The 14,710-nt window shown below is 37.0% G+C and overlaps 1 protein-coding gene across 2 annotated transcripts in view; it reads right to left on the reverse strand.

Annotated features, from left to right (window-relative positions):
- Window positions 1-14,710, reverse strand: part of LOC131690904 (G-protein coupled receptor dmsr-1) — a 623,822-nt gene that overhangs the window by 104,042 nt on the left and 505,070 nt on the right. Inside the window, exon 3 of one of the 2 annotated variants that reach the window (XM_058976981.1) lies at window positions 1,914-1,951. The exons of the other annotated variant lie outside the window; for it this stretch is intronic. The gene's annotated coding sequence lies outside the window, so the exon portion shown is untranslated. The remainder of the gene's footprint in view (window positions 1-1,913; window positions 1,952-14,710) is intronic. 2 annotated transcript variants of the gene reach the window in all.

Genomic DNA, 14,710 nt, shown 5'->3' on the forward strand with positions numbered 1-14,710 from the left:
TGGAATTAAGCATATCTTAGTTATTTTAAAGCAAAAGATTTTGATATTCAAGAGGGGACAAAATAATTTTATTGAGATTAGGCAGGTCAATTAGAGCTTTTAATGAATAGTAGTAGTACAGTTGGGTATTTTAATGAGATTATGAAATTTAACAATTAAAATGAGAAAGACAGGGTGTCCAAATATGTTTCGGGAAGATGTTCAAAGAGGGGGTTCATTCCTACATTTAACTTTCAGTTTCAGGCAACGGGAGATCAGTGTCATGATTTCAGAATCGGACGATCTTCATCAGGAAGCAAAATGAACTGAGATACCAGGTTCTCTACGAGCCGGTAGGGTAGTACGGCGTAGTACGGCTCAGTTGCGGTTCGGCTACACTGGATTAGGCGTTTGATGTTTGTGTCGTTGACAGGGGCGTAGCGTGCGGTTGGCCAGGTTGCCCCCGCCAAGGGCGCTAGCCTTAGGGCAGCGCAAAACTGAGTTTCCACAAAAGACTGAAGATGACCACGCCACGGCCTTGTCACACCTATTCAGATTTATCGAGATGTCCCTAAAGGGACCGTTAGAGTTCAACTATTCCCGAGCTAAGAGAGCGTGTTTTGTCGTGGAGAATGGAAAAGCTTAAAGTATCTTTTAAGGGAACGCCTAAAAACATTCAGGCGATTTTTGCATGCTGAGCAGGGTGATAGATGATGTGTATTCTCCCCAGAATAGGCACATGCTTACCGAACTAGACGTAAAACGAAAAAGCGTCCCAGTAAAGATAACTATATATGAGTTTTTAGGAACATACTATTTTGTCCCGTACTGTGCGGTTGCCATTCAAAATCTTCGCTCACTGGACCAAAGGGTCCTTGAAATAACCGATCCCGTGCTTCAATAGTTCCACATATTAAAAACTCGAATCGTTAACCACACCATCGATCTCAACTTTGTGGGTAGGCATATAGGCGCGGTAGTCCTTCATAAAATACTTGTCACCATTAATGCCAATTGCTTTCAATACCACAAAGCTGATAATATCTCGGTGTACTTTCGAGATATCTGCTACTTAGCGGTAGATCTTTGATCAGAAAGCACATCAGATATGGTTCGATGGACAGCCAAAGTTTTCAATAACGAATTGTGTTCGCCATCCGGGAAGATGTTGGTTGTAATCCCCAGTATTTTTTGCTGCCAGTATACCTATGACGCAACTTCAGTCTGCCATCAGATCTCGCTAAAAATAAATGCCAAATTGACCCATCAGTGTGTCGCTTTGCCTACTCTATAGTAGAAAAATATCATTGCTTCTACTTACCTATTAATGTGCAATGAGTGTTGATGATATTGAGCAAATAGCTGCTCGCTTTTTTATTCGGGTAGTAGAACAAGTGTTAAAAGAGAATATGAAGCTCAATGTGCCAGATGTTCGCTCCTCGTAATTTAACTACTTCAAACATAATGTACTGATTATGTTCAGGATCATTACTCGAGCAGAGTCGTCAATCAAGCGAAATAACATGCAGCACACCGTCGAAAATGATAAAGTTCCCGTATATATTGATGATGATTTATTCAAAGTACGACTGCACGATCTGGCACCACTTACCTATAATCAAGTAATTAAATAACTCATGCAAATTACGGTCCATTCGATGAACTTCTTCTCAGGTGTTTTCGGCATTCGGCATCGTGTGTTGTGAATGCGTCATACAAAACCTATCCCTACCTATCAAATCTGTCTTTTCCAATCAGATCAATGTAGCTCAACATGTCAACAAAACGCTGGTTGCAGTTACAGCCAAAGTGTTTGTTAACTTATATGTCAGAGAAGTTTCGTTTTACGTTGAAGAAAAATTTTACTATTTATTTATGATTTCAACCAAACAACTCATCTGTTAAAATGATTTTTTAATAAACAAGAAACTTACCTGTTCACACCAAGACGATTGAACAAACCGTTCAAAACCTGCAAGAAAAACCTATTTTAATCCACCTAGCGGTGCAATTGTGCCTTTCTCAATCATGAATCACGAGAATGTGTGCGTTGTTTATATTCATTAAAAGAGTTCGAGTTCTAAAATTTTGAAAAAAAAACAGCCACGGTAATATTGAACTGAAAAACCTGTTTTAATCCACCTAGAGGTGCAATTGTGCCTTTCTCATTTCTCCAAACTATGATTTAGTAGCTGGTTCGTACAATATAACATTATGGTAATGTTTTTCATTCTTATTACACTTGGTAAGTATATATAAGAGCACCTTTTTGCATTCATCGCGGTATCGGTTTGAATCGGAGTTTTCTATGTGATCGCATTCCACAACCCGTAACTCCGGAACCGGAAGTCGGATGGAGATGGAATTTAATATCGGTTTCCGGGGACGCAACACCTTTCATTTGAGACTAAGTTGATCAAATCGGTCTAGCCATTTTTGAGAAACCAATATAACCGTTATTCTGAATTTGGATGCTTCCGGATCCGTCGATGGTGGCCAGTGTGGCCAAAGAGACTTTGAATGACTGTTGGTGACCTAGATCTACAAATTCAACAAATGTGTTTACATTTTGGAAAAAAATTCACCTTTTTACATTCATCGCAGAATTCGTTAGAATCGGGATTTGCTGCGTGATCGTACGTATCACCCTGTAATTCAGGAACCAGAACTCGTATCCACACAAAATTCAACAGCAGCTGATGGACCTTTTATTTAAAATCAAGTTTGTCAAAATCGGTTCAGAAAATTCCGAGAAACCGATGTGGACAAATCAACAAATTTTGTTTTGTAACCATACTCTTCAACTCGTAATCCGGAACAAGATGTCGGTTGAAAATGAAATTCAATAGCAACCTATGGGAATATTATACCTTTCATTTGAATCTTAGTTTGTAAAAATCGGTTCAGTCATTTCCGAGAAACCGATGTGGACATTTTGTTAACAAATCCGCACATACACACATACATACATACATACATACATACATACATACATACATACATACATACATACATACATACATACATACATACATACACACATACATACACACAGATATTTTGCGATCTCGGCGAACTGAGTCGAATGTTATGAGTCGGTTAGAAAGTTGGTTTTTGGAGCAATTGCATAACCTTTCTATATGAGAAAGGCAAAAGAATAATATTTAGCTTAATCAGCATGAGTTCAATAGTATTTTCATGTGATTATATTTTGAAATGATGGTGGAATGGGTTTGAAAGTGGAGGGAATGGGGGGTTAGTAGAGTGGGAGTGGAGGATGCGTCAGAAATCCTTCATCTTATTTCGGTATACGGGATGGATGCAGGAAATGCGGGCGTGAGGGTGGTCCAAGGGGAGGGGAGTGATGAAGGATGGAGGTGTAAGGGCAAGACGGAGGGGGGGAGGTGGGCGGCGACGCAATACTCAACTGCATATTTTGTCTTCCATTTGAGACTTGGTTTGAGAAAATCGGTTCAGTCATCACCGAAGAACCGATTTGACTTTAATTGTGGAATATGCCCGGAATTCCGGACTTCCGGAATCGTCGATAGTAGGCAATATATTCAAAGAATGTTTGATTGGCAATCAGTGATCTAGATCTGCGATTAGAAGTTATTTGGTGACCATTTCAATAGTTTTTAGCCTCTGAGGTATTACGATTGTACCGATTTATATGGGAAATTCCAGTGTATCCTTACTAACACCCCTGTAACTCCGGAAGCAAGAGTCAGAACCGAATGAAATTCAGCAGCAGTCAATGGCATTACTGTATCTTTCATTTGAAATCAAGTTTGTAAAAATCGGTAGAGAATTCGTTGGGGAATGGGTGTGATATTAGCTTAGGAACTTGGCGAGTTCCCCGGGGGCGTCATGACCTGTCATAGGTGGCCAATTTGGTCAAAGCTGCTTTGATTGATCATTAGTGATCCAGACCCGCAAACTAGAGTAATGTTACATAAATTTTAATATGTTTTACATCATTTGAACATCATGGTGGTACCAGTTTATATGGGAATTTGCTGTGTGACCGCACTCTTCAACCCGTAACTCCGGAACCGGAAGTCGGATCCACTAAAAATTCAATAGCAGCTTATGGGAGCGTTATACCTTTCAGATGAAACTAAGTTTGCGAAAATCGGTTCAGCCATCTCTGAGAAAATTGTGTGAGTTTAAATGACACACACACACATACACACACATACACACACACACACATACATACACACACAGACATTTGCCGATCTCGACGAACTGAATCGAATGGTGTATGACACTCGGCCCTCCGGGCCTCGGTTAAAAAGTCGATTTTTACAGTGATTGCATAGCCTTTCTTTATATGAGAAAGGCAAAAAGGTGCGAAATCGGTCCCAAAAAGTCGATTTTTACAAAAAAAAATTTTTTCGAGATAACACAAAATCTCGACGTTTCATGCATTTTAAAGATGTTTGGCATCAAAAATACGAATTCGATTTCTGAAATTTCATGTGGTCCCCCCTTTGAAAAAAAAAATTGAGTTCTGGCTTATATGGGAATTTCATATGTGACCGGACGATTTAGTCTATATTTCCGGACCCATATAAGCGATCCGTACGAAATTTTATAGACATCTGTGGGGATATTATAGCTATCATTTGGAACTAAGTTTGTGAAAATCGGCCCAACCATTTCAGGGAAACTGATGTGAGTTCGTAAATTTTGAAAGATGGCTGCTTTTCCCGGGCACTTCCGGAACCGTCTATGGTGGTCAATGTAGTCAACGAAAGTTTGGTTGGCCTTCGGTGACCTAGAACAGCAAATTTAAGTTGTTTGAGAGACATTTTAGCGAAATTTTTACCTTTTTTGCTTTCATCGGAGTATCGGTTTGAATCACAATTTGCTATGTGATCGCACGCCACAACCTGTAACTCCAGAACCGGAAGTCGGATCGGGATGAAATTAACTAGCCATTTACGGGGACGCAATACCTTTCATTTGAGGCCAAGTTTAGTCGAATCGGTCTAGCCATCTCCGAGAAACCGATGTGACTGTTATTCTGAATTTAGATACTTCCGCCGGGGCTTCCGGAACCGAGGATGGTGGCCAATGTGGCCAAATAGACTTTGAATGGATGTTAGTGACCTAATACTACAAATCGAAGCAGTTGTGGTCATATTTTGGAAAAATTTTCACCTTTATACATTCATTGCAGAATTTATTAAAATCGACATTTTCTGCGTGTTCCTACTTATCACCCTGTAATTCCGGAACCGGAAGTCGGATCCATTAGAAATTCAATAGCAGCCTATGGGAACGTTGCACCTTTCATTTGAGACTAAGTTTGTCAACATCGGTTCAGCCATCTCTGAGAAAAATGAGTGACATTTTTGGTCACATACACACACACATACATACATACACACATACATACACACACAGACATTTGCCGAACTCGACGAACTGAATCGAATGGTATATGTCACTCGGCCCTCCGGGCCTCCGTTAAAAAGTCGGTTTTCAGAGCAATTGCAATACCTTTCTATTGAGAAAGGCAAAAACAAAATAGATTATAATCAAGATTATAATGCAAACAATCAATTTTAGTTCTTGTATGTAGTTGGTAGCAGTCAACCTATGTCATTATATGTTCAGTAATAAAATAACTTCCCTTATTATCATTCCAACTCAAACTAATAATTGAAACACATCAAAGTTTTAATGTTGAAAACAACCGGCACACCAGTAAGTGCCAACGACTAGTATAAATTACATTTCATTAGTTATGACAAACCCGGAGAGTCTTGAAACTTACAGTGCGATGTAAATTGTATTTTTGCTGTTTACGCTAGGATGCCCTGATGCCCGCCTTCGACACGCACAACTTCGCCTTCAATATTGGTGTGGGAGATGTTTACTGACAAAGTGGAAAACTTTGCGCTTTGACAAATGTCTCTCGAAGGACGCAAGCACAGCCAACTGTCGAGATGTATATCCGGTCTTCGTCAGGTTGGTTTCGATGGTTCGTCGAAATATGTTCTAAAAATACCTCATTGACGTTCATCCGTAACAGTCTGCTAATTATGTGTATTATGGAATAAATGCACAAGCTTTGTCATATCTATTTCAGGGATTTTTCAAGCTGTGCTGTTTCGTAAAACATCTTATATTTTGTTTTTTTTTCAAGTGCAAATAATGTTCTAAGATGCTCTTCGTCAGTTTGGTTCAGATAGAATTCAAAATATTGACGTAACTAATTTGACATTCGTCTATAATTTGACCAAGTAACACTGTGTTGTGTTATGTTTAGTGCGTAAATAGCGCTGTCCCCGGAAACAAATATTTTGAATATTAGCACAGATAACAGACTTTTAGTTTAGAACAAAATTTATTTAAACATCTGTGTAAAATTTCTAATTTGAAAACATCTACGCAACACACGTGTGTCACTGCGCCACCTGCAAATATTTGCCAAACGTGTTTCGGATGTCCGATTTATTCGTAATTTCAGTTGTGGGTGCTTACACATATTTCGAATCGCGCTTAAACGTCTATGATCTGTGATATAAGGTTTGTTCATCCTACGACGCAAAAACGAAAAAAAAACTGTTACTGTTTTCTCCTGTTCTCTTTTTTCTTCTTCTGGTGGCAAAAAGAGCAAATTTAACTTTACTTTGAATGGAACATTCAACTAGGAGCAAGAAGTGCGCTATGGAACGATTTCCGATGGTTCTAAAAACCAGATAAATTCTTTTGAACGTAATGATCCGTCCACAGAGGAAAAGAATGCGGTTGAACTTTCCTCGATGGAATAGACGGCCAAGTTAAATGATTTGCAAGCTGTCGAGAGGGAAGCGAACTATGCTCATTCAAAGGTTTATAGTGCCAACGCCATATAGCGAACACCCTCCATACAAAAATCGAGAAAAACCTCAAGAATTACCCGACTTTGATGAAAACTTCACTTTTCGAGTTACTTTATAACATTATCAAGTAGTGTTGGAAATTTGAATCAATTCCGAACTAACCAATGCCAATCTTTATCAGTCCAATCACGATTTTGAATTATAGGTTCATTGCCTCAACAAACAGATATATGCACTATATCTAAAAATTAATATTGAAAAAAATGAAGTCAAGTGAATTTTTAACAGAATACCCATTTTTTGAATTGTTGATAATTCTGAGAGACATCCAGAATTTAATTGACAGACTCCAAGTAGTAAAAAAACTACCATGCGTCTCCTTTGGACTTATAATGAAAATTCATATTTTACCTCCACACAGAAAAAAAAATATTAATAAAAGTAAGAGTGTTCCGCTCTTAGCAAAAAACAACCAACGCCAACTATTAGGTTGAAAGTAAAACTTTTAAATTAATCAAGAATAATAATCAAAGTAAAAGTTTTCCTTTTAAGCAAATGAAGAATAGTACTCAAAACAAAAGTTTTATTTTTAAACAAAGAGTATGCGTTGGTTGTTTTTTGCTAAGAGTGAAAAACTCTTATTTTTACCAACATTTTTTTTCTGTGTGTCGGGACGAAAAGGGGCCAAGTCATAAATTTTCGGAATGTACTACAAACGATCCTTCCGAACTGTTTCAAAAAGAAGTACACTCATTTTGAACATTGTGGCTTGCAATTTAATGCACAATTTATCATTTATTGTGCATGTATGAGAGAGAGAAAAAGGCCTGTAGCAGTCAAATTGAACGATAAATATAAGTCCAATTAATAACCTTTCAAAGCAAGTTTGAGCATAATAGGATTTTTAAGTAAATAGATATATTCATTTGAATAACAGTGATTTTTACGCAGCTTATTTCTGAATTGATCGTCTATTTCTCCTTTGAACTGCAGCAAAAATTCAATTCTTGACCTTATAGACTGAATATTTGAGAAAACTCTATTTAAACTAGGATCATATATAAAAAAATATTTTATGTTACTATGTTTTAATTGCCTCAAGGTTCTACTGTATCGATTTTGTTGCCTATTTTCGGCAAATTTAAGTTTAAGAGAAACGAAAGCAAATGAAATTGAAAGACGGATAGGTATTCTAGAGTGAATCAGTTATAAACGGAAAACTAGGACTAGGCAGGCTCATATGGACATGATCGAATGGAAATGTAAAGAATCCTTTGCTGCTAAGTAGGAGTTGGGTGTTGCACCCAAGTCTACCGTATGGTCTTTGATAGAACATAACTCATCATCATGTTTTACCGCCGACGCCGGCGATTTTCTTGATCAAGAAAATTTTGAAAAATCATTACAAAAAATAATGACATGAAACATACTTTAATTATTTTTTGCCATATTGTGTTTAGGAAGCAGTAGAAAATATAGAAGGGTTGCATTTCATAAATTTTGATTTTTTAATGCATTTATTTTTAAGGATTAACTGTACTGCTCACATTGCATTGTGTCATATTACTGCTAACTTTGTTTATTAATACTAAAATATATAGACTTATGTTTGAGGTGGGATTTTTTGGCATGAATGACATAAACAGTAAATACCAAAGCATAGTAAATATCAAGAATTTTGTATCTTTCTTGAGTTTATTGCCAAGTCTCCCCAACATTAGTTATTGCGTTCAATGTCATTCAAATTTTCGTAATAACTATTCCAATGTTTCGATTTATCTAAAATCATTTCACTGCTTTATAAGGGATAAGATTATATATGAGTACTTTAATAGTAATTAGTAGTCGAGTAGATAGGTCCATATAAAATTTGATAAAAAATTACATAATTTAATGCGACTTTATTAATTACGGAATATTTTCTATAAAGAAAGGATTTTTCATTCCAATCTTTTAAAATTATTTTAAGGGATCGAAACAAGTATAAAAATATTTTTGAAATAATTTTAAGAACCAAATAAAAGACGTTATAGCCAAAAATAGAATTTTGCATCTCCCCGTGCTCCCCTATAATATCAATATGGACTATATGATAAAGCTATTCTCTCACTGCTAGGTGGATTACATCTATGTATTCATATACGACCAAACATCAAACTAATGGTTGAACGCAACGCCCAACGTAAAAGGCAAATATCTAAACTATAGAAAAGTTTGCTCTTTACCTTTGAAGTAAACTCCTATATTAATTTTTGAGAAATAGTTAAATCATTATCGAGTACATTCACAAAATGTTTTCGGTTACGAATTCCGAAATGCCAGTTTGATCAAATTCGGTTTAGTGTTGCCCCTAAAATACTAATAAAGCAATACTCTTTATGTAACTGCTTCATTTTTCACTATTGAAAATAGACAAGTGATAAACAAAAATATAAAATGTTTAATATCTTCGTCGTTCGTGAACGGATTTCGACAATCTTTGTATGAAAGTTATATGTCTAGAACATGTCGTGTTTTGACAAAATCACTCATACCTCAAAAATAAAGTTTCCAAAGCTAGAACGATACATATACCGCTTTTGTTAAATACTCCACGTAAATTCAAAGATCCGCGTAAAAAGCGCAAAAATACCACGCGAAAAAACCGCGTCAAAAAATCCAAAAAAAAGCAAAAATCCTGAATATATAAACTTTTTGTATCCTAAAACTGTTTCCTTCTATGTTTTTTCATTGGCTCAAAAAAGCATTCCAAATTTTGCTTACTTTTGGTCCCCGCTCCCTTAAAATTTTGCAATTGGTAATTGAAACAAAACGAAATTTTAATGACATGTATATGCCAAAAGATATACATCATGTCCTCTTCCCAATGAATTTTCGAAGATTACTTTTGGTGTGGCTTAAATACTGTATTTTGTTACCGTTTGGGTACTTTGCCCTATTCAGCTCAAAGATGTGAGTAATAAGAGAGTGAGAGCAGCGCAGGTCATACGGCCATTTCAAACATTACAGAACAAAATTTATTATACATCACACCTAGGTTAACACACCAAACACATACATTCACTGTTTGATTAGATCGAAAAAGTTCTGAAAAAGCTGTTATTGAAAGCAAGTGACAAATCTTTGTAAGTATCCGTTGATTTGTATCCATAAAATAACTACGTTACACCGCTAGCGTGAAATATAACAGAAGGAATCAGGTATATCAAAAAGCCAAACCCAAGAACTCAGTAACATAACCTTAAACAATCCGCCAATTTCCCTCTAACCAGGACCCATTCGGTTTCTTTTGCGAAACGTTCTTCGCAGAAGAGCATTGTTTGCGAATTGCTAGAACCAGGAGACGGCACGTGACCAATGTCGTCGGAACGACCACGCCGGTCTCAGAAATCGCCACCTCGTGGGAAAGTTGCACGTGGAAAACCAAATCCAGCTAAATTCCCAGCACGAGGCGCGCTTGATTAGATTGCTACCAAATTCTACTGCTAAGCGGTGGTAATCATCCGGTACAGTGATAGTAACGACGAGAACACTCCTCCGCCGAACGACGGCGGACGCCCAACGAGTCGGAGCTCATCCATCCAAAAAGCCGACCATCAGAGCTCCCATCGCCACCCCCATTCACACAGCACCTGACGATCGGAAAATTTCTACCCGCAGCAGATCCAGTCACCGCCGGCCGGCCACCAATACACACAACACACATTGTAGGTAATAAAGTTAAGTTTGATTTGATCGAGTCGCATTCTTTTGTAACTGATTGGTGTCCCTATAGCCGACCTTGAAAGTTCCGTCTCTCACGCTCGAGCTCGCCTTTTGAGAGCCGACCCCAGGTGGTCCCCATGGCTTGACCAGGGACTAGGAGCATTGTCGAGGTCCGTCTGACTGAGAAGTAACAATTTCCATTTTAATTTTGTTGTTGAATCATACAAGCAAAATAAACTGAAGCAAAACCTTCTTTTAGTAATTCGATGGTCTGAAAGTCACATTCACTAAAGAAAGCAATGAGTCTACGGGATAGTGAATAACGTTAAAGAGATGGATTACAGGTGCAATGTTGTGGAAACGGGAACTAAGCAAAAACTCGGATACTCGACCAATTCAGCCAGAAGCGATTTTAGTTGAGTCTTCCGTGTAACGTGAGCTTTATTGTTATATGGGAATAGCAAAAATATAAGTAAAAAATGCTCCCATAAGATAATTAGTTTTGATGTTGACAAAATTGTATACACTTCACTGATGCGCAGAGATTTATTGCCAACAGCAAGATAATTAATAAAAAGGCCACTGCCACGGTAAGAAGGCGTTCCTTAATTTGAAATCATTAACTTAGTTATTGGCAACAACAGAGTTTTCAACGTGCTTAAATCAATTATAAATGAAAGTGTTGTTGTAATGTAAGGAAGACAATGCCATCAATTTTAATTTTAGGAAATGGCTTGAGTTCGGATCAGTTAACAGAGATCGCATAATGTTTGTGTTTACATATTCATACACAAGGGGCGGGCATAGCGTAGTTGGTAAATCGATTGACTTGTACGCAGCTCACCTGAGTTCGATTCTCGACTCTGTACATAAAGTTAGAATTTTTCTAATGAGATTTTTCTAACCCGAAAAGAGGCGAATAACCCTAGTGTTAAAACCTCTATAATCAAACCAAAAAAATATACACGCAGAAGAAAAATATTATTCTAATTTGAAATAAGTTTTACTTTAAACTTATAAAATACTGCTTTGCTACACTTCTTGAGTATGTTGTTCGATTTTTGGGTACAAAAACTATAAAAACCAAAATTTTACTTTACCTTACTTTTACGAAGCTTTGTAATGTGTTTATTTTCATACATCAAAAAAATCTTAGATTTTAGCAAGTGTAATAAATTCCAAGCGAGTTTTTATTTTTCTTTAGTGTCGGATATGCCAAATTGATTTTAAAGAACTTGCTTATTTCAAAAACAAGTTTTTGTGACATTATTTCGCAATTATTTCAAATAACCTCAAGGCAAAATTCACAATATTTTTTTTTTTAATAGCCCGCCTCTTACCCCCACACCAAAAAGCTCACAAACGGAGCCCCCTGGTAGTGGACACATCAGTTCTCAGCGTACAAAAAAAGGTCAGCACAACAAAACAAAGTTACGAATCGCGGAAACGCTGAGAACAAAAAAAAACAATACGAGACCGACAAAACACAAAATTTGACAAGAAGCTACGGCGAGTACCCAGCGGAAAAGAATCCTTTTAAGGGTCCCATCGTAGCTTTGCAGGAAGCTCATAATAATTTAAATTTATTTATTACTTATTGCTAGAAAAAATGCATTTATCAATTGTTTTTATTAAAAAAAATGTTAACCAATTATAGCTAAAGTAATAAGCTCGATTGGTGGTGAACGAAGTTTATATTAAAAATTCTCCTATTTTATTTTTTTAAATTAGTTTCAATTTTTCTTGGAAACGAGTGCGACATGTTATTTGCTTTAAATCAGTAGGAAGCTGGTTGAATAACTTAGGTCCGATGAAAGAAATGCGTCTTTGACCAAGGTTCGTGGATACTCTGGAGTATAATAAATGATTGGCTTGTCTAGTGCTGTGAACTCAAATGCCTGTTGTAAATTCTAGATTATTATGAGCAATAGTATTATGCAAAGCATTGTGGATGTATATTATTGTTTGGTAGTTAGTCAACCCAAGCAAAGGTAAAATGTTATGGGCATTATTATTGTAGAACAAAATAGTAGGGTACATAAATGGTTTTTTATAAATAATTTTGAGACATCTGTTTTGAAGCGTTTGTAGCTTTTTCAGATTCGAGATACTGGCACGGCCCCACACAGATACAAGGTAGTTCAGCAATGAGTGGATCTGCGCATAATAAAATTTTAGAAGTACATGCTGGGGAGCAAAAGAGCATACTTTACGCATAGCCCCACATAACGATGCAACTTTTCTCTCTATAGATGTTATATGCTCAATCCAGGAGAGTGTGGGATCTAAGTGAGGTCCTAAATATTTGAAGCAGTTAGTTTCCTGAATTACAGACTGTCCCATTCTTGGGTCTGGATGCACGCCTATAGCTCTTCTAGATGAACGAAACAGCATATATTTAGTTTTTGATAGGTTCAAGGTATTTCAATACTCCAACATAATAAAATGGATAAAACTTTTTGTTAACTATTAAACCAATAAAAAAAATTAGCAGTTAAACATGTTATCAGACTCTTTTATTCTAGTTGAGTTCGAATTATATGGATTTTGGTTAATCGAATTAGTTTAAACACACCTTTGAATGAAAAACATTAACATCAAGAACTTTAAGTTAGTGAACATGCAGGTTATCAAAGTCACCCCGGAATATGAAAACGGACTTCAAATTGAAATCATTTTTGGAAAAATAGTAGTAAGCGGATAATTTCAGGTAAAGCCATCCAATCTTGTTCTTCATACATCAGCACATGATTTAAAAATATTAAACTTGATAAAAATATGATGCGTCCAAAAATATGAAATGATTACTTCGAAAAGTGATCAATGTCACCCCAATTTACGGTACTGTGTTTTCAAATAATCCTTTTAAAAATGTAATATTTTTTTAAATTTTCTTTTTGGCAGATACCTACTTAGAAGATGACTTTCCTAAATTTATAGACTTTTTCCTGCAAGCAACGTAAAACCGGTACTAAGAATGGAAGAAAGTGTCATTACTAAGTAATGATATTACTGAAATCGTATGGGGATTCCGTATTAATCACCTTACATGATCATTAAATATGGCATTACTGCTCAGTAATGACGTTACTAACGCCTCGTGTAAAACCCCCTAAACGTTTGTGAGGACGTCTTCACAACAGCAAGCTTGGTTGTCCAAGGCAACGAGATAAGGGGTCATTCATTAATGACGTAGCATTTTGGGGGTGTACCAAAATTGTGACGAAGTTTGATGAGGTGGAGGGGTAAGATCTGAGGTTATACAACGTAACTTTAACTTGATTTTTTTGACGAGCATAAAAACTCATTGATTAGAAAAAACAATTTAATGTTCCTCCACTCCTAAGAGAAATAAATTTGAATTCACTCAAGGTACTTGTCACGCGGTTTGTCACGTGGAAAGTTTTTCGATTCGCAGAATTGCACGCTAGCAAAAAACACGAAAAGATTTTGTATGCGGTTTAACTTGCTACATTAGCTAGCTAATCTTATTAACTAGTAGACTTAGTTTGGTAGCTGAATCAAATTTTTTCTTCGGGTTGAACCGAAAAAAAAATTAGTAATTTAGTTGAACGTATGCTTCTTAGAATCTTTGCACAGAGGAGTATTTGAGCCAAAAAGCTGAAGCTGGCCAAAAGCGAAAACTACAAACTCGTGCACCAGCTTCTAAACCAACTTGCAGTGGCGTAGTATGAAGCAGGGAAAAAATGTACAATAACCAACAATTCAGGAAACGGGTTTGGGTAGTACCCGACCCGCAAATACTACTAATCTTGCACGAAACCTGATTCCTCCCCGACATTACCTTACGGCATTACTTCGGGAAGAGATTTTTTTATGTGCACAGCACACACTCCTATCGAACTAGTTCAGTAGGGTTACAGTACCCATCCTCGACACACTACCAGTTTTCGACCATCCACACGACATGGCAACCTCTGTATGGTAGCAGGAAAGCTAGCTGTGGGTCTAGAATTAGTGCTCTTCCCCTACTAGGACAATCTGGGCGGCAAACTCCAGACTATCTAATTTACTGAGCGCTTCAGCTCCCTTGTGCCATTTAGTACCACTTCCTCGTTGAGCTTCCGACTTGTTTGCGAACTACTCGGTCTAGTCCCCGATGATGGATCTAGCCTACTCCGAAGAGTTCCCCAACAAAAGAAGTTCAAAAGCGAGCCAACCAGCCA

Source organism: Topomyia yanbarensis, chromosome 3 (genome assembly GCF_030247195.1).
Source record: "Topomyia yanbarensis strain Yona2022 chromosome 3, ASM3024719v1, whole genome shotgun sequence".
Lineage (NCBI taxonomy): Eukaryota > Metazoa > Arthropoda > Insecta > Diptera > Culicidae > Topomyia > Topomyia yanbarensis.